Source organism: Macaca nemestrina, chromosome 4 (genome assembly GCF_043159975.1).
Source record: "Macaca nemestrina isolate mMacNem1 chromosome 4, mMacNem.hap1, whole genome shotgun sequence".
Lineage (NCBI taxonomy): Eukaryota > Metazoa > Chordata > Mammalia > Primates > Cercopithecidae > Macaca > Macaca nemestrina.
The window spans coordinates 114258080-114278131 of NC_092128.1; the positions used below are offsets into that span (position 1 = coordinate 114258080).

The following is a 20052-nucleotide window of genomic DNA, read 5'->3' on the forward strand; positions in this document are numbered from 1 at the left end:
GTGATGGCAGCAGACGCTGGCACTGACATCTGCTTGGCTTCTGGGAAGGCCTCATGAAACTTATAATCATGGAGGAAGGATTAACAGACTCATCTTACATCACCAGAGCAGGAGCAAGAGAGCGGGGGTGGGGGAGGTGACACACACTTTTAAACGACCTGATCTCATTACCAGCACCAAGAGGAAAATCTGCCCCCATGATCTAATCGCCTCCTACCAGGCCCCACCTCCAACACTGGGGATTACAATTCGACATGATATTTGGGCGGGAACACAGATCCAAACCATATCAGAAGGGGACGCAAGAAAACATTTTACAGGGCTCCAAGAGGGGCTTCAGCAGGCACTCTTTGCCACTGAATTTGAACTTAGGAAGATATGGGGGAAAAAAATGCCTGCTATGCTCACCTTGCCAGAGAGATTGTGTCCAAGGATTGAGCCAACAAGGAGTAGTTGACAGATGCACACAGAGAAAGCAGATTCTGGGACGTCACTTGCAGGAGTTAGACTAGCTGTGTCTGGAGCCAGTGCTCCCTTAGAATTTCATTATTGTCGCAAATCAATTTATTCCCTTTTTGTTTAAGCCATGGTAGATTGAGTTTTCTCCGACTTTAAGTGGAAAAACCTCTAATACTACTGGACCCTTGAAGTTCATTGTGTCACTTAATTTCACAACACTTGTGGGTCATAAGTATTATTCCCATTTTATACAAATGAGGAAATTGAAACTTAGAAAAATTTAGTACCATGCATAATATGCACAGCTCCTTGAACGAACTTTCAAACTCATGTCTAGTTCTGAAACCCCCAAAACAACAACACAACAGAGGCCCTCTTACTCATTTAGTCTGCACATAGATGATCAGCTAACCACAAAAGTCAAAATGAAGAATTACTTTAAAATTCTTACACGGGCCGGGCGTGGTGGCTCACACCTCTAATCCTAGCACTTTAGGAGGCCGAGGTGGGTGGATTGCCTGAGCTCAGGAGTTTGAGACCCGCCTGGGCAACACGTGAAACCCCATCTCTACTAAAATACAAAAAAAAAAAAAAAAAAAAAAAAAGGCCGGGTGTGGCGGCGTTCACCTGTAGTCCCAGCTACTCAGGAGGCTGAGGCAAGAGAATTGCTTGAACCTGGGAGGCAGAGGTTGCAGTGAGCCGAAGTCATGCCATTTCACTCCAGCCTGGGCAACAGAGTGAGAATCTGTCTCAAAATAAAAAAATTATACACTCACTGAGCGCAGTGACTCATGCCTGTAATCCCTGCACCCTGGGAGGCTGAGGCAAGAAGACCGCTTGAGCCCAGGAGTTCAAGACCAACCTGGGCAACATAGTGAGACCCTGTCTCTATTTTTTTTATTAAAATAAAATTTTAAAAATGACACACACATACCTCACATAATTTAAACTAAAACACATAAATATATATTTGATTGTCAATCTTTTCCATAGATTCAAAGCATTTATTTGAATATGTAACTGATGATTAGAGGTTGGCATGTGTGTGTGTGTGGGCGGGTGGGTGGGTGAGAGGTTCTCACTCTGTCATCCAGGCTGGAGTGGAGTGGCATGATCACAGCTCACCACAGCCTCGACGTCCCAGGTTCAAGCTATCCTCCCATCTCAGCCTCCCAAATAGCTGGGACTACAGACATGCACTACCACACCTGGCTAATTTTTGTATTTTTTGTAGAGACAAGGTCTTGCTATGTTGCCCAAGCTGGTCTTGAACTCCTGGACTCAAGCAATCCATCTGTCTCGGCCTCCCACTAAGTCCTGGGATTACAGGCATGAGCCACGGCACCTGGCCTAGAATTTCATATCATCATTTCTGCATGACCCACAACAAGCATCATCAAAGATTTCTAATATTTATTTAAAGGAGAACTTTAAAATATTTTCAGAGTACTTTGAGTGCAGAACCTTATATTTTTTCCTTCCAGCATTTTACAGTTGCTTTCCCGCTTCTAATCCAATAGCAGTTTTTTAAATGATCCTCTTCTATCAAGTCTTTCCAAAGCATTCAACTTAATTTTCTTAGGAACAACTTCTTTTTAAATTAATTCATGAGCTTATATATTTACCTAAATCACATAATTACAATAAAAAACATAACTGGCATTGGCATACATAGGCTGCATTAGTTTGTAGGGCCACCCAACAAAGTTCCACAAACTAGGTGGCTTAAAGCAACACAAATGTATTGTCTCAGCTCTGGAGGCCGGAAGTCTTGTCAGCAGGGTTGCGTTTCATCTGCAACCTGGAGGGGAAGGCTCTTTCGCTACTTCTCCTTGTCTTTAAGTTGTTTGCTGGCAGTCTTTGGCACTCCTTGACTTGTAGATGCATCAGTCCATTTCTCTGTCTTCATGTGGCCATTTTCTTTGTGTGGGTGTCTGTGACGGTTAATATTGTCAACTTGATTAGATTGAAAGATGCAAAGTACGGTTCCTGAGTATGTCTGTAAGCATGTTGCCAAAGGAGATTAACATTTGAGTCAGTGGACTGGAAAAGGGAGACCCTCCCTCAATCTGGGTGAGCACAATCTAATCACCCACCTGTGGAGCCAGAATGAAAGCAGGCAGAGGAACATGGAAAGACTAGACTGGCCTAGCCTCCCAGACTACATCTTTCTCCTGCGCTGGATGCTTCCTGACCTGGAACACTGGACTCCAAGTTCTTCAGCTTTGGGACTCTGACTGGTTTCCTTGCTCCTCAGCTTGCAGATAGTACATATTGTGGGAACTTGTAATCATGTAAGTCAATACTCCTTAATAAACTCCTATATATATCCTATTAGGTATGTTCCTCTAGAGAATCCTGACTAATACGCATCTGTGCATCCAACTTTCCTCTTCTCATAAGGACATCAGTCATACTAGATAGGACTCCCCTAATAACCTCATTTTAATTTGATTACCTCTGTAACAACCCTATCTCCACAAACAGTCACATTCTGAGGAACTAAATGTTAGGACTTCAATGTATCTTTTTTGGGGGGATGCAATTCCACTCAGGGTAGTCCATTCACTACCCTGACTCTTGGTAAGTCTATCACCCAGGTGGTGGGAAAAAAAGTGGGTGTGCTGTCCTAGAGCTGTGGGTAATTGGCATGAGTTAGCACATTTTGCAGAAGAAAAATAAAATACTGGTCAATAAAAGGAGTCAATAAAAAAATCCCACTGCAGATTACAGAGGAAGTCAATAGGGGTGGAGAGGTACATGATGAAACAAATAGTTGAATCATTTTTATGGTAAACATTTTAAATCACTGCTGCTTCCTTTTTCAAAAATAAGGAAGATTTTCCTGGTTTCCTGTGCACTCTCCTCTGAGGAAGGAAGAGTTCCTTCAATTTTTTTTTTTTTGAAATAGTTTCACTCTTTTTGCCCAGGCTGGAGTGTAATGGTGTGATCTCAGTTCACTGCAACCTCCGCCTCCCGGGTTCAAGCAGTTCTGCTGCCTCAGCCTTCTGAGTAGCTGGGATTACAGGCATGCGCCATCACGCCTGGCTAATTTTGTATTTTTAGTAGAGATGGGGTTTCTCCATGTTGGTCAGGCTGGTCTCAAACTCCCAACCTCAGAGATCTGCCCACCTCAGCCTCCCAAAGTGCTGGGATTATAGGTGTGAGCCACCGCACCAGGCCGTTCCTTCAAATCTTAAAGGCGATCCAGATGCATCTCTGTCGAGGGTATTTGGGTTTTGTTTTGTTTTTTCCTGCTATAATGAAAAATATGGGAATCCTTCCTTCACTGTGTGTTCCTCACATTCAAAATTTTAGAAGATACATATATTTTTCTGTTTTCAAACCTCTCTCACCTGTATTTATAAATAAGTTCACATTTACATTTATTCTCCTTTTTTTTTTTTTTCCTAGATAATTATTTCTACCTGTACTTGCAGAACCTTACTCAGTGGCCCCCTCCCCTGGTAGCATCTCAGAGGACTTCATGAATAAGCTAATATATGCTGGATACTGCACTCTCCTGCTTCTGCCTGAGATGCTTTCAAAACTACAACATCTTGGTTGAGTGTGGTGGCTCACACCTGTAATCTCAGCACTTTGGGAGGCCAAGGCAGAGGACCTCTTGAGTGCATGAGTTTGAGATAATGCGGGCAGTATAGCAAGCCCTTGTCTCTACAAAAAAATTAAAAATCAGCTGGGCGTGGTGGCATGCGCCTATAATCCCAGCTACTCAGGAGGTTCCACCGGGAGGCAGAGACTACAGTGAGCTGAGATGAGCCACTGCACTCCAGCCTGGGTGACAGGGTGAGACCCCATCTCAGAAAAAAAAAAAAAAAAAAAAAAAAGTTGAAGACAGCTGGCTTGCCCCTTGCACCATGTAAGATGCAGTGAGAAAGTACCATCTTTGAAGCAGACTGAGCCCTCACCAGACACTGAATCTCCTGGCACCTTGATCTTAGATTTCCCAACCGCTAGAACTAAGAGCCATAAATTTCTGCTGTTTATAAACTACCCAGTCCAAGGTATTTTGTTATAGTAGCCCGAATAGACTACGACAATACATGATGTTATTTTTTGGACTGTAGTGTTCATCAACTCTTTGGAGATGACCATGCCAGACCTCTCTCCAGTGATTATCCCTGGGTGCATGTACCTTGACTTCCTCCTCACCTCTACATATCTGGCATTCACCCTCAGCTTCCTGCCCTTCCAAGTAGCCTTACTGGACGGGATCCAAGGGCACTGTGTCCTGCATGGCCATATCTGATCCATGGGAAACACAAAAACATCCTGGGACGCCTCTGCATGAGTGGGCTGACAGCCGACCACTGCCTGCCTTTTTCAGGTGGGCAGTAAGTGACCAGAGAGTCTCCATGTGCACCAACATACCTGACAAGCTCCCCAAATGGCTGGAAGCCTGTAGGCATGAAGTGAAGGAAATGGGCTGCCTGAAGCTTCCCTCAGTGGGGAGGAGGTAAACTCACAGCACAGCAAAAGCTCTGTGAGATTTCTCTTCTTCGTTTTTTCGTTTTTCTTTTCCTTTTTTTTTTTTTTTTTTTTTTTTTTTGAGATGAAGTCTCACTCTGTTGCCCAGACTGGAGTGCAGGGGCACGATCTCGGCTCACTGCAAGCTCCACCTTCCGGGTTCAAGCCATTCTCCTGCCTCAGCCTCCCGAGTAGCTGGGACTACAGGTGCCCGCCACCACGCCCGGCTAATTTTTTGTATTTTTAGTAGAGATGGGGTTTCTCCGTGTTAGCCAGGATGGTCTCAATCTCCTGAACTGGTGATCCTCCCGCCTCAGCCTCCCAAAGTGGTGGGATTACAGGCGTGAGTCACCACGCCTGGGCTTTTTTTTTTTTTTTTTTGATACCAAGTCTCGCTCTTGTTGCCCAGGCTGCAGTGCAATAGCACAATCTTGGCTCACTGCAACCTCTGCCTCCCAGGTTCAAGCGATTCTCCTGCCTCAACCTCCTGAGTAGCTGGGATTACAGGCACGTGCCACCATGCCTGGCTAATTTTTTTTTTTTTTTTTTTTTTTTGTAGTTTTAGTAGAGATGGGGTTTCACCATATTGGCCAGGCTGGTCCTGAACTCCTGACCTCAGATGATCTGCCCCCCTCGGCCTCCCAAAGTGCTGGGATTACAGGTGTGAGCCACGGCGCCTGCCCCTTTTTTTCTTTTTTAGAGATAGAGTCTGGTTCTGTCGCCCAGGCTGGAGTGACATGGGGAGATCTCAGCTCACTGCAACCTCTGCCTCTCAGGTTCAAGCGATTCTCCTGCATCAGCCTCCGGAGTAGCTAGAACAACACAGGTACGCCCCACTGTGCCCGGCTAATTTTTGTATTTCTAGTGGAGAGGGAGTTTCACCATGTTGCCCAGACTGATCTCAAACTCCTGACCTCAAGTGATCTGCCTGCCTCGGCCTCCCAAAGTGCTGGGATTACAGGCATGAGCCACCGCACCTGGCCTCTGTCAGAGATTTCTTCACCAAACCCCCCTTCCACTCTCAAATTCCTTCTTTTTATTTATTTGATTTCTTTACTTTTATTATTTATTAATTTATTTATTTTTATATGGAGTCTCACTCTGTCGCCCAGCCTATAGTGCAGCAGTGATAGCACTGATAGCACTACTTTTTGTGTTTTTAGTAGAGACAGGGTTTTGCTATGTTGCCCAGGCTGGCCTCAAGCAATCTGCCTGCCTAGGCCTCCTAAAGTGCTGTGATTACAGGTGGCTCCCCCCCGATTCCTTCTTATATCCTTAGAGATCTGTCCCTAGAATTTCACATCAGTGTATCTTGTTGTCCTAATCAAAATCTATATTTTCATATCTTGTTACACATAGGGGAAAAACAGCCAAGAGAATGACACAGAAATGGAGCTGGAGCCTTAATACTCCTCCTAACTGTTAATCTGTTTGGATGGGGTTTCTGTCACTTGTGGCCTACAGCAGTCTTACTGTCCCCCCAACCTCCCACAGAGTTCTTCAGGTTGAAGAGAGTCACCACTTTGTAGAATGGGAAGCTCTTATTCAAAAAAGTAGAAACTGAATACAAAACTAGACTTTAGAAGGATAAGGTAAATAAATCAATGCATTCATAACACATCGTTACCAGAAAGTGAGGGGGTTAGAGGCCTCATCCTTAAATTCTGCTCTCAAGGACATGGAGGGCCCCTCTCACAGGTTTTCCCAAAGCTCCTCTGGGTGTACTGGTCTGACTCAGCAAGTGAACATCTGTGGTTTTGCCTAGCCAGCATCCCTTCTCCTAGCAGTAGCACTCAGCATGTCCTTTTGGGGAATCACTCTTTCCTCTTGTGGTTTATTTAAAGTGACAGCACAATCAGACCCCAGAGTTTGGCTTATGTCCTAGGCCTTGCCAGTGAAAATATGGTACCTCATTAGTGGCAGTTATTTTTCCGAGAAAGGACATATCATGGCCCAAGGGGCAGCAGCAGGTGGGTGGAAGAGACAGATAACAAACAATAAGCTAAATAAACAAATTCAGTCAGGAGCTAAATAAATGTCACTCAGGAGCAAGACAGGTAGCAATTTTGAATGGAGTGATTAGGGTAGTTCTCAATGAGGCAGCATTTGAGCGAAGATCAAGAAGAGTGAGAAGTAGTTGAGCATTCCAAACAGACACCAGCCCGTGCAAAGACCCTGCAGCAGAGCCCTGTCTGCTTTGCACAAGAAATAGCACAGAGGCCAGAATGACTGGAGCAGAGTGAGCCAGTGGGGAGGCAGTAATATGAGGTTGCAGGAGTAACAGAGGAGCAGATCAGGCAGGGCTTTTGCTTTTACCCAGAGTTTGGGAAACCACTGGGAAGGTTTTCGGCAGAGGAGGAATTTGATCTGGCTTTCTTTTATTAAGGTCACTCTGGGTGCTGTATGAGGACAGGCTGCAGGAAGAGGACCACTGTCATGACCAGGTAGGAGATGATGGAGGCAGAGGTAAGAAGTGGTCAGGCTCTGGGTATGCTAGGGAGATCCAACCAACAGAATTTTTGGGCCCTGGAGGTGGGATGTGAGAGAAAGGTGAGTGCCAGATAACAGCAAGGTTTCTGGCCTTGACAGCTGGAAGATGGAGTTGCCATCGAGATGGTGATGCTATGGAGAAGAGATCAGGGGCACAGATTTGGATGTGTTGAGATTGAAATGTATTTTAGAGATCCAAGAGGAGGTATTAAGTAGGCACCTGCACAGAGGAGTATGGCGTTCAGGAGACAGGTCCCTCCTGGAGATAAAAATTCAAAGCCAAGCCTTCTCTCTCCGCACTCAACAAAACCTCACTTAAACAGGCTTGTCAGGTCATGGAATAAAGTAATAGAACTCTTGGTTGGGGAAAATGCCGGTCAACCTTACCCGTCAGAACGCTGCCTTTAAGATCAAAGAGATCTCTTTCCTTCAGCCTAATCCACCCCGCTCCCTGGTTTCCCCTCAGCCCCACTAGGCTAGAAGCTCCCTGGCTTCTCCCACATCAGGATCCCCAACAAGCCCATTCCCAGGTGGATAAGAGCCCAGGCAGTTCCCTAGACCACGTTCACTTCCTAGCTACCCAAGAACAGGACATCGCAGACACCGGCCTCCTGGAATATTCCCCTCCGCTTCTCACATTTACAGGAAAGACTCAAGTAAGCCTCCGCGCCAGTTCAGTCGGCCCGGGGCCACCAATACCAAAGGGATTCAGTGGGTTCTACGTGGTGAGTGGGGGGCGGATAAGAGAGATGCGACACCCCCTCGACCCCCCAACGCCGGGGCCAGGCACACCGTGAGGGGCCCAGCCACTTCCATATGCCCTCCGGCCGGCGAGCACCTACCACCCACCCCTCGCCACCAAGCTGGGTGCAGAGAAGAGGTCAGGCGCACGGACGGTTCTTACGGGCCCAGGCGCCAGGCCCAGGGCACAGAGGCCGGGATCTCACGCGCGACCGCACGAGGCCGGGACCCTCCCTCCCCTTCCAGTCCACTCCCTTCCCCTCCGCCTCCAGTCCTCTCCCGGTCTCCGCCATCCCGCGTCTGGGCCCCCGCCCCCCAGCGGGGCAGCCAATCGGAGCTGGGATCCCGCCCCGGTCCGCAAAGCCAGTGGCGCCCGGAGGCTGCACGGAGAGCGGTGCCCGCGTCAGGTGAGGCGCGCGCGGGGAACGGGGGTCGCGCGCAGGGGAGCGGGGGTCGCGCGCGGCTTCCATAGAGCGCTCGGACCTGAGCTTGAAGCCCCAGGCCCGCAAGAGGCCCGGGCCCGCGGCCGCCAGAGCCGGGACGCACCCTGGGCGCCGCCTGCCCCGCCCCGCCCCGCCCGGGCCCGGAGTGAGGACGCGGTCGGAGGCCCAGCAGCGCAGGTCCCGGCAAGGGGCTTTCTCAACTACACAAAAGACAGTCTAAAAAATTAAGTCTCCATTTCGGTTAAGACTGCCCGTAGTTTCGGTTTTTATGTAGACCCAAGAGGGCAGGCTCGGCTTCCGCGTGCCGCGTAGTCCGGCGGCTCCAGGAGCGCGAGCGGCTGGGCCCGGGCGTAGCCACCGCAGGGCCGCGAGCTCTGCCGGGGCCGCCTGGGATGCCCTGAGGTCTGCTCCGCGGGGGCGAACCCTGAGGCGCCGCGCGAGGCACTTGGCCTCTCCTAGCCCCGCTTTCGTCTTTGGAAACTGGAAACTATCACTTATTTCATAGACGGTGTGAGGGTTACATGACAGTGTTCTGTAAAGTGCACTCTACATATGAAGTGCTCAGAAATATGGCTAGTAATGAGGGTATTTATAAACTACTTAAATTATAAAAAGAGTTTGCGACATCAGACTTACAGTTTTGGATACTAATTTTTTCCACTTAACGTTCATTATATGATAGGAGTTTACCATCCTATTATACCGCTGTGTGATCTGATCTTGGGCACGTTAACCAACCTCTTGGTGCCTCGATTTTCTTCACATGTAAAAGTGGGGATAATCATAATGCTTACTTGGTAGGATAGCCGTGAAGAATAAGTGACTTATCGAACATAAATAGCTTACAATAGGGTTTTCAGCATGGGAAGGATTCGGTGAATGTTAGTTGTCATCATCACCACCTACAAAGCAAGCAATACTGTGTTGAAAGTTTTTCCATCATTAATGTAATTTCTATGGTACGATTTCCAAGAAGATATTAAAATTATGGAAATAAAGGTATTGGTATATTGCTAATTATTTCCCAAAAGATTGTATTGATAAATATGTTCATCCTTCCCTTAACGGTATGCATTCCAGAAAAACAAACTTAAGTCAAATGTTAGACAAAGTATCAGAAGGGAGATTCTGTAGCCAGGGAGCTAAAAATTACAAAAGGGTCTCTAATTATACTTGGCCTTTTTAAGGAATAATTCTCAGTGTGTTTTTCCGCATTTCATATGTAATCTTTACTGGGTTTTTTTGTTGTTTGTTTTGTTTTGTTTTGTTTTGTTTGAGACGGAGTCTCGACCTGTCCCCAGACTGGAGTACAGTGGCACGATCTTGGCTCACTGCAACCTCCTCCTGCTGGGTTGAAGCTATTCTCCTGACCTGAGGTGGTCTACCCACCTTGGCCTCCCAAAGTGCTGGGATTATAACAGGCGTGGCATGAACCACTGCGCCCGGCCGATCTTTACTTTTTTATTCTTTGTACCCCCTGCCTATCCAGTTAGCATCTGATTAAAGTCAAAGATTTGCCACTTTGGGCCACATCTGTTAATTTTCATCTTTGTTCTAATTGTATTTAGTTTTTGATCTACACTACTTATTACTCCCAGTCATTTTTTATAGAACTGAAAATCTGGTAAAATACTCAAAATTGCATAGACTTCTATGTAGAGGCGACACTCCACCAGAACCGTGGGCTGACAGGGAATCCCACCGTGCAGGAGCTGCGTGCGTTTTCATTTCTGATTCTCTTTGGCGTATCCAGGACTCTGATGACATGATCATATATATATCAGTAGTAACAGGTTGGGCCATTTGTTTTTTGTCATAAATCATATATTTAAGATTTTAGAAATAAGTTGATAGCCATATATTTTGGAATTTGAAAAAGACATTTCATGACTCAGCTTCAAATTAAGCTTTAATCAAATAGTGAAACTTTTCTTTTTTTTTTTTTTTTTTGAGAGGGAGTCTCGCTCTGTCGCCCAGGCTGGAGTGCAGTGGCCGGATCTCAGCTCACTGCAAGCTCCGCCTCCCGGGTTTATGCCATTCTCCTGCCTCAGCCTCCCGAGTAGCTGGGACTACAGGCGCCCGCCACCTCGCCCTGCTAGTTTTTTTTTTGTATTTTTTAGTAGAGATGGGGTTTCACAGTGTTAGCCAGGATGGTCTCGATCTCCTGACCTCGTGATCCGCCCGTCTCGGCCTCCCAAAGTGCTGGGATTACAGGCTTGAGCCACCGCGCCCGGCCGAAACTTTTCATTAATGGACAGTGTATATACCTTTTTGTTTATTAAAAAAAAAAAACCACTGAATGTAGTGCCTTTGTGACAGGGGAGGTTAGTTCCTGACAGTGTTCTCTTGAGTCTTTTTGTTTGTTTGTTTTTTGAGACGGAGTCTCACTGTGTTGCCCAGGCTGGAGTGCAGTGGCACCATCTTGGCTCACTGCAACCTCCACCTCCTGGGTTCAAGTGATTCTCCTTCCTCAGCTTCCTGTAGCTGGGATTACAGGAACACACCACCACGACCAGCTAATTTTAAAATTTTTAGGACAGACAGGCTTTTGCCTTGTTGGCTAGGTTGGTCTCGAACTCCTGCTCTCAATCCACCCACCTAGGCCTCCCCAATGTGCTGGGATTTACAGGCGTGAGGCACTTCACCCGGCCTCTCTTCAGTCTTTGAACTGTGAGCAACTAGCTACATTACATGAGCTGCTAGATCTGCCTTACAGTCAGAAACGAAGGTTGAACTCTCAGAAACAGTGATATATATATATACACACTGATATTTCAAAAGTACAGTGCCCCAAATTGATCCACAAAGGAATGAAGGTCATTTGCAACAAAATCATGTAGAATAGTAACAAATAAATAGAAGATAAATATAGCCAGGAATTGAGATGAGAGAAAGTATAAGTACAAGAAACTATTGCAGGGAAAAAAAGAATAAAGTGTTTCAGTGCTATCCAATAGAATTTTCTATGATTATGAAAATGTGCTATATTTAGTTAGTTTACATTCCAATAGCCACTCTGTCTAGTGGCTCCCTTATAGGTCAGTGCAGGCCTATATTTTTGTAGTTGAGTCCCAAATTTGTTTCTAGAAAGGTAAACTTGGTCAGTTACATGGTTCTTGTCATTTGAAAGTAAAACATACATAGCAACTTCATTCATTCATTCATTCATTCATTCATTCATTGATCCCCCAAATGTTAATGGCCTTGAAGGAAGCAGAACCTTTCCTGATTCTCAGCTATAGGAAAAATTTTCTGTGGGCTTCATTATCAGAGCACCTTGATATGTTATTGCCCTGTGAAAGTCTGTTCAGTTAAGGAATTGGGGCTAGGAGGGATGCAGTCAGTGAAAGTGGCATAATTTGTAATGTTTTTTAGAGTTTTGAATAATTATGCTAACTAACCTTTATAGAAAAGTTTAGATAAATAAGCAAAAAGAAAGTAGTCACTAAAAGTTTCACCACTCAGAGACGTAATTACTGTTAATATTTTGATGTCTATATTTCCAGACTTGTGTCCCATGTAGCTATTATATTTTTCTCGATAGATTCCAAAGTATCCAACTCCCTCCAGGGCAAGAGTTGCTTTTACCTTTACCCTTAGACCTCTGAGGCTGGCAGCTGGCCCCACCTGAGAGGGTCACCCTCTCCCTTATCCTTCCCTATACTTCTGGAACAAGGAGGAAGGTCACAGCTGTAGTTCATTCTGCATGATGAGTAATCCAGGCTTTTTCAACTCTGGCATTGTTGACATTTTGGGCTGGATAACTCTTTGTTGTGTGTGTGTAGTGGGGGTAGGAAGGTGTCCTGTGCATCATAGGATGTTTTGAAGCATCCGTGGCCTTTCCCTACTAGACGCCAATGGCACATACCCTTTTCCCCCGAGTACAACAATCAGAAATGTCAGTGAGAACTACTGGGTTAATGAAAATCAGTAATTTATTGCTGACAAAGCTCTAGAGTTTCAGATTCCAATTTGCATGTGGGAGAGAGACTGAAATCAAAAGGGAAACATAATGTAAGCCAAGGAAGCTGTTTAGTCCTGGCTGTGCTATTAATTTACTGTGAGGTTTTGCATCTCTCCCACGTGCAAATTGGAATGTGAAACTCTAGAGCTTCGTCAGCAATAATTTAGTGATTTCCATTAACCCAGTAGTTGTTTTTTGGGTTTTTTTGTGTTTTTTTTTGTTTTGTTTTGTTTTCTTTTTTTGAGATGGAGTCTTGCTCTGTCACCCAGGCTGGAGTGCAGTGGGACGATCTCAGCTCATTGCAACCTCTGCCTCCTGGGTTCAAGCAATTCTCCTGCCTCAGCCTCCTGAGTATCTGGGACTACTGGTGCGTGCCACCATGTCCAGGTAATTTTTGTATTTTTAGTAGAGATGGGGTTTCACCACGTTGTCCAGGATGGTCTGGATCTCTTAACCTTATGATCCGTACCGTGCCCGCCGCAGCCTCCCAAAGTGCTGGGATTACAGGCATAAGCCACCGCACCCAGCCCTTAACCCAGTAGTTCTTACTGACATTTCTGATTGACGTGCTGGGGGGAAAAGTGTATATGCCACTGGCATCTAGTGGGGAAAAGCCAGGGATGCTGCAAACTGATATACCACCAGGTTTATCAGTTGAGATCCCAACAGTGAAAAGCATAAAAATGAAAGGAATTTTAAGGAGAATTTTTAAAGAAGAGTGGGCAGGATTGGAGGAACCAACAAGTGATGGTGAGGCACACAGGAAAGAGCTTCAGTGGGCACCCCCACTCTGGTTTGAAGGGGTAGGGAGGAGACCAGAGCTGGGAGGAGAGGGCTGGAGTACTGCTGGAGGAGCCACCCCCGTCCAGAGCTGCTGTGGCCATCACAGAATGCAGCTACTGCCAGAGCAGCAGCCTGGGGACTGGGCAGGGGGAGCACAAGTACCCCCAGCCTCTCTCTTTCTGTTCCTTGCCTGCCGATCTCCTCCACTGGCTAAACCCAGGTGGACACTAAGAGTACAGTCAGCCTGCCTGATGAGGCCATTGGAGGGGCCTCTGGGGATCACCATCAGCAAGGGATCCAATGTCTTTCTGCCTCTGCAGAATGAAGGTTGGGGGAGCTCTACTTCTTAGGGATATTATGGGAATAAAAGGAAATAGGCAAAAAATGTTTTTGAAAAACAAAACACATACTGCACACCCATGGGCCACTGCTGCTTTTGACCCCTGGCTCTGTTTCACACTGTGATGTCATGTCATTCTCTTTTTTAGGTGCTACAGGATTTCTTCAGGTTTTTTTCTGTCCACCCTATTTCAACTCATGTGTGCTGTTTGTTGTGCTAAAACGAATATTTGCTGATGTCTGAGTGAATAGTTGAATATTTTATATAACTCACACTTATACGTAATGATTTTTCTTGTAACTTAGCTATTTCTCTTTGATAAACTCAGAAAACCTCAGACTTTGAAAAGACCTTGAAGTTCCTCACCTGAAATCTGAGAACTTGGAGCACCTTAAAAAATCTAAGGGAAAACAAAACAGTGAAAGAACATGATACAATTGGTGTAAAGAATAAAATTATTTATGTAATTAATATTGAGGATACAGATAACACATTGTGAAATCTTGCTTGTAAAAAATCTTGATCTGCTGAAGAAAGATGTTCTCTCTAGAGATCTTTGAAAGCATAATTATTGAGCTTTTAAAATGTTAGAAACAAAAGTTAGACCCACACATGTTTTGGCTCTGTGGAAGATTTGTATTCCTTCCCCTGCCCACCCCTCTCCCACCCCCGCACTTGTGAGTTGTGCCTGTCTAGGCAGTTCCTGTTGCACTTGGCTGGGCAGAACTCATCTTTCAACAGTAAGGGAACATAGTTATGACCGGGACCTTCTGGCGGGGGTCAGTGCCCAAAAACCTGTATGGGACTCCAGAAAGTTCTGCTCTCAACCCTATTTTGAAGTCGAGTTGCACATTGTTCTACAATTATTTGAGTTAATAAGCAGCTCTTTTCAAACATGATTATGCCCTTCCAAGTTTAAATACACTAGGCTTAATGAAAGTCATTGACCTCATCTCATTTCTCTCCTGTTATATTAAGATCACTTTCAGTAAAAGGTAGAAGCTTTTGAAGTGGTGAGGAGGAGGAACAGAAGGGACATAGAGCAGATGGGGGCTGAAAAAGTGGGGCAGAGAAGAGAGTGGCTTCTCTTTGGCAGAGTGCCAAGGAGAAGCCCTATCTGTACAACACTTTTGTGCCTGGGGCCTTTAATGGCTGCAACCTGAGCCTCAACCTAGTTTGCTTGTGGAGCCAGAAGAGAAGCTAAAAACCTTCAGTTAACCAAGCCAGACACCAAGAAAGTTAAACCGAAAGAGAACCCCCCAACCCCCGCAAAAAAAAGAAGTAAAGTGGGTTAAAGTGATACCATGTTAGCACAGAAAGAGAACATAAGGGTCATCTAAATTCATCTGCCCCCTCTTCTATTTCAAGGTACAGAAACCAAGGCACAAGGGACCCCGTGCCCTGCTCTTGATCACCTGGTGCCAAGCCAGGTCTAGAACTCTGTTCTCTGGGGTCACAGGCTGGCTCTTCATCCCCTAGAGAGACAGTTCATCTCTGTGCACCTGAGCCCATTGTGTTTTGGAGTCAAAGCAAATAAAGGCTCAAACACCAAGACTGTTTTGCAGACCGGCTGCAGTAGATATGGGGGGAGGAGAAACCTGCTTTAAATTGCTTCAAGCAAGTTGTTTCTGCAAAGGTGTTGACTTTTTTCTTTCAACTTCCTGGTGAGCCACTACAGCCTAAGCTGTTGTTTGTCATTATGCAATAATTCAGGAACTAACTCAAGATTCTTCTTTTTAAGTTATTTGTTTATTTAGAGACAGAGTCTTGCTCTGTCATCCAAGCTGCAGTGCAGTGGCGTGAACACGGCTCACTGCAACCTCTGCGTCCCGGGTTCAAGCAATTCTCATGTCTCAGCCTCCCAAATAGCTGGTATTACAGGCTCGTTCGCCACACCCTGCTAATTTTTGTAATTTTAGTAGAGACAGAGTTTCACCATGTTGGCCAGGCTCGTCTTGAACTCCTGGCCTCAAGTGATCCGCCCGCCTCGGCCTCCCAAAGTGCTGGGATTACAGGCATGAGCCTCCACACCTGGCCTATTTATTTATTTTTAAAGTGGCTGCTCTTAGAAAGGCATACCATGTTTCTGGATGGGAAGGCTTATTAATTCACCCTAATTTAATGTATAAATTTGATGCAATCATAGTCGCAGTCCCAGTGGAATTTTTTAACTTGGTAAGATGTTCTAAAATTAATATGGCGGTCTAGGCAAGTAAGAATATATAATAATACTGAACAAGATTAATGAGAGAACTTGAATTACCAGGTATTGAAACACTGTAAAGCCACAATCACGTAAACAGTATGTTATAACCATGGGAATAGAGGTCTGTGGCACAGCAGAAAAAATGAAAGAATAACTGTATTCATAAAAATTTAAGTGTGGAGTCACTGGGGGAAAGGATTAAATATTCAATAAATAACATAGGAACAACTATTTGGAGAAATGTAAATTTATAGCCTTATCTCTTGCCATATACCAAAATACTGTTTAGATTTGATTAAAAAATAAAAATGTAAATAAAGAAAAGTTAAGACCAGGCGTGGTGGCTTATGCCTGTAATCCCACCTTTTTGGGAGGCCCAGGTGGGTGGGTCACCTGAGGTCAGGAGTTCCAGACCAGCCTGGCCAACATGGTGGAACCCCGTTTCTACTAAAAATATAAAAATTAGCGTGGTGGTGTGGTGGCGGGCGCCTGTAATCCCAGCTACTCAGGAGGCTGAGATGGGAGAATGGCTTGAACCTGGGAGGCACAGGTTGCAGTGAGCCGAGATCGCACCATTGCACTCCAGCTTGGGTGACAAGAGTGAAGCTGTCTCAAGAAAAAAAAAAAAAAAAAGTTAAAAATCTATAAGAAAATAAAAATACATCTATTTAATATAAGTCTTTTGGGAAAATATTTCTCAGCATAATACTAAAACTTAGAAAACAGAATGTTTCTGTGTTTGACCATTTAAATACTAAACCTTTGACATTTAAATAAAAAGAAAACAAACCAAAACCTTTTTGTTACAGGATTAGGTCTTAGATATTTTAAGATATATTAAAATACAGAATAAAGTTCCTCCTGGATTCTGTTCAGTGTTTAACTAGTCCTGGCCAGATGATGGGGAGGAAAGGAGAGGGAGCTGTGTGATGGGCAGGCAGAGAGTTGGAAGGTGGAGCCAGATCTCGCTTGGCCTGGGATTGCTGCCTCTCCTGACAGTGCATCTTATTATAAGGGGGAGTTGAAAGCAGAAGGGGAAACAGCACAGAAAGGATCTGTCTGGCCTTTACAGTTATGTGACCATGGCAAGTCCTGCCAGTCACTCAAAGCTCTGTGAGCAACGAGTTGGGGTACCCCAGCTGAATGTGCTTTAAAAACAGCAGTGTGGCCAGGTGCAGTGGCTCATGCCTGCAGTCTCAGAACTTTGGGAGGCTGAGGCAGGAGGTTCAGTTGAACCCAGGAGTTCGAGGTTGCAGTGAGCTGTGATCATGCATGCCACTTCTTTCCAGTCTGGGTTAAAGAACAAAACCCTGACCCTGAAAAATAAACAAATAAACAGCAATGCCATTTATTCTAGCTGGTACACCCCTGATGCCCAGTGTACGAGTTCCAGGTAGGCTTCTTTCTCATGCATATGCATCTGTCCACATCCTTTCGTTTGTTTGTTTTCTTTTGTTTTGCATTCCCCAGATTATGTAGGAAAACAATAAAGTTCATAAGTAATGTTTTGTAGACCACTTTTATAGGAAAATTTTCCTTTAAGATCTCATTAGAAAGGAAAAGCAAGTAGCCTGCCACCGAGTGCCTGTGCCAGCACAGTTACACCGTGGAGCGCCCGGATAAAGCGGCACTGAACGCACTGCAGCCTCCTAAGTTCAGAAAAGAAAGCTCATTAGCATCTACACTGAAGACACTCCTGTTCTTCACAGCTTTAATGATCACCGTTCCTATTGGGTTATATTTCACAACTAAATCTTACATATTTGAAGGCACCCTTGGGATGTCCAATAGGGACGGATATTTTTATGCTGCTAGTGTTGCAGTGGTCGGCGGCCTTGTGGTGCTGGCCCTCTATATGTATGTGGCCTGGAATGAAGACTCACGACAGTGGTGTGAAGGCAAACAGGATTAAAGTGAACATCACCTTTTGATAGCATTAAATTCTTTTTTTAAAATGATATATGCTGGAGGGGGGACATCTGATTTTAATAAAGTTGAAAGAACATGTTAAAGTCAGTCTTAAGGAGTCACGTTTGAGTAGTGTAAATTTTGATCCTCCTAATATGTTGGTTTGTATATTCAGTTTTAACTATATAAATCTCATTTGCAAATGAGAATTTGGAAAAGTTAAATTAGTTATAAATACATATGTTTATTACAAAAAAAAAAAAGCAAGTAGTACTGAGATTTCTTCAAGGTCAAAAGACTCAGGGCAGTTTCTTCTGAATGTAGTTTGGGGGCTGGAGACAGAAATAGGAAGCAGTAGAATTGCTAGGTCAGATTGGAATTTTAAGAGTTATTGCTACACCGCCTTCCACAGAGATGCTACCCACTTTTAGTCCCCCAATAATGTCAGAGTGTATTCCTGACCACACTTTAACCACCACACTCTGGCAAACATTTTGATCTGTCAGTCAGCTAGGCCTTCTTGCTATAATCATAATTTACATTCTGTGATCATGACTGAGGGTATCATTCTGTCTGTTACAAGAGTTACCTGAATTTCCTTGTCTGGAAACCATAGAGCAATTTAGAGCTGGAGCAGACCTTAGAGATGAAGTCCAGCCATTCAGCCTATAGCCTGTGACCTGTTTGACTGTCATAGTTGCTTGGGTAGTTCAGGACTGACAGGACTGGACACCAGGTCTCCTGTTTAGCATGGAAGCTCTCTGGGTGAATGTAAGACAGGACCTGTCAAGGCCTCTGGCAGAGCCTGGGGTTTGAGTCTAGAACCAGGAAGTCTGGAAACTGCAGGGCAGTGCTGTAGTGCCTTGGCTGTGAGGCAGGGTGCTTTACCCTCCCTGAACTCCAGGCACTTCATCTGTAAAATGGAATTAATACTAGTTTGGTTTTTTGTTGTTGTTGTTGTTGTTTGCCAGGGTTCTGAGGATTAGGGTTAATGTGTATGAACTAGCTGACCCAGAGAGGTTCACATCTGTTCTCATCCTCCTCACGTTTGGGTGTTCTGTTATGTGACTCTGTCACTCATGTGCAAGCTCCAAGGGAGACTTGAACGAAAGTTCTTAAAAACAGAAGTAAAGCACAGCAGGGTGTTGGGGAGGGCATCTCTGTGGGGCCTCCAGGTAGCAGGGGAGGACGAGCAGAGTGTGCTTGCTGGGGACCCTCTGCTGCTGTGTCTTCACGCATCCGCCACTTAGTGCTGGTGCTCCCACCCCACCCACTGCCTGTGGGTCAGCTCTCAGTGTCTTAGTTATCCTTCTGAGATACATATATATATTTTTTTAATGAGACAAGGTCTCTCATCTGGGTACAAAGTAGTTTGGGGGGAAAAAAAGAGATAGGGTCTCTGTCATCCTGTGAGTGACAGAGGTGATGACATGTGACATGTCAGTGACTCATGTCACTATCACTTTAGGCTAGAGTGCAGTGGCATGATCATAGCTCACTGCAGCCTCAAATTCCTGGGCTCAAGCAATCCTCCTGCCTCAGCCTCCCAAGTAGCTAGGACTATAGGCGTATGCCATGATGCCTGGCTGATTTTTTAAGTAAACACAGGGTCTCGCTATGTTGCCCAAGCTGGTCTTGGACTCCTGGGCTCAAGTGATCCTCCCACCTCAGCCTCCCACAGTGCTGGGATTACAGGCGTGAGCTACTGTGCCTGGCCTTTCTGAGATATTTTATGCATAAAGAGACATCACACCTACATTGCCTCCCCAGGATCTGAGAAGAAAGTCCACTTTCTTTGTCACATTCTGCTTTTTGGAGTTTTTCTTCTAGTAGGTTCCCTTTTTCAGATTTGTTTCAGGAGATGTGAAAAGGCTCCAGACTGCAAAAGGAAAGGCATCATGTGTGCTGGCCAGGTTGGGTCATGAGACCCGCTCTCAAAGCAGGAAGGAGCAATGGTAAGAGAGAAGGGAGGGGAGTTGCCGAAAGCAGGCTATTTTCTTTTTTTTTTTTTCTTTGAGACAGAGTCTCACTCTGTTGCCCAGGCTGGGAGTGCAGTGGCTCGATCTTGGCTCACTACAGCCTCTGCCTCCCGAGTTCAAGCAATTCTTCTGCCTCAGCCTCCCGAGTAGGTGGGATTACAGGCATACGCCATCACGCCTGGCTAAGTTTTTGTATTTTTAGTAGAGACAGGGTTTCACTATGTTGGCCAGGCTGGCTTGGAACTCCTGAC

The 20052-nt window shown here is 45.3% G+C and overlaps 2 protein-coding genes across 4 annotated transcripts in view; one reads left to right on the forward strand and one right to left on the reverse strand.

The window, feature by feature from the left end:
* Nucleotides 1-20052, reverse strand: part of LOC105494199 (cytochrome c oxidase assembly factor 1) — a 195257-nt gene that overhangs the window by 115272 nt on the left and 59933 nt on the right. The gene's annotated exons all lie outside the window — the stretch shown is intronic.
* LOC105494198 (biliverdin reductase A) overlaps nt 8466-20052 on the forward strand; it is a 44151-nt gene continuing 32564 nt past the window's right edge. The window contains exon 1 of one of the 2 annotated variants that reach the window (XM_011762410.2): nt 8466-8585. The gene's annotated coding sequence lies outside the window, so the exon portion shown is untranslated. Of the gene's footprint in view, nt 8586-19756; nt 19778-20052 lie in introns of those variants that run through there. The other variant, XM_071095103.1, reaches the window with a different exon arrangement.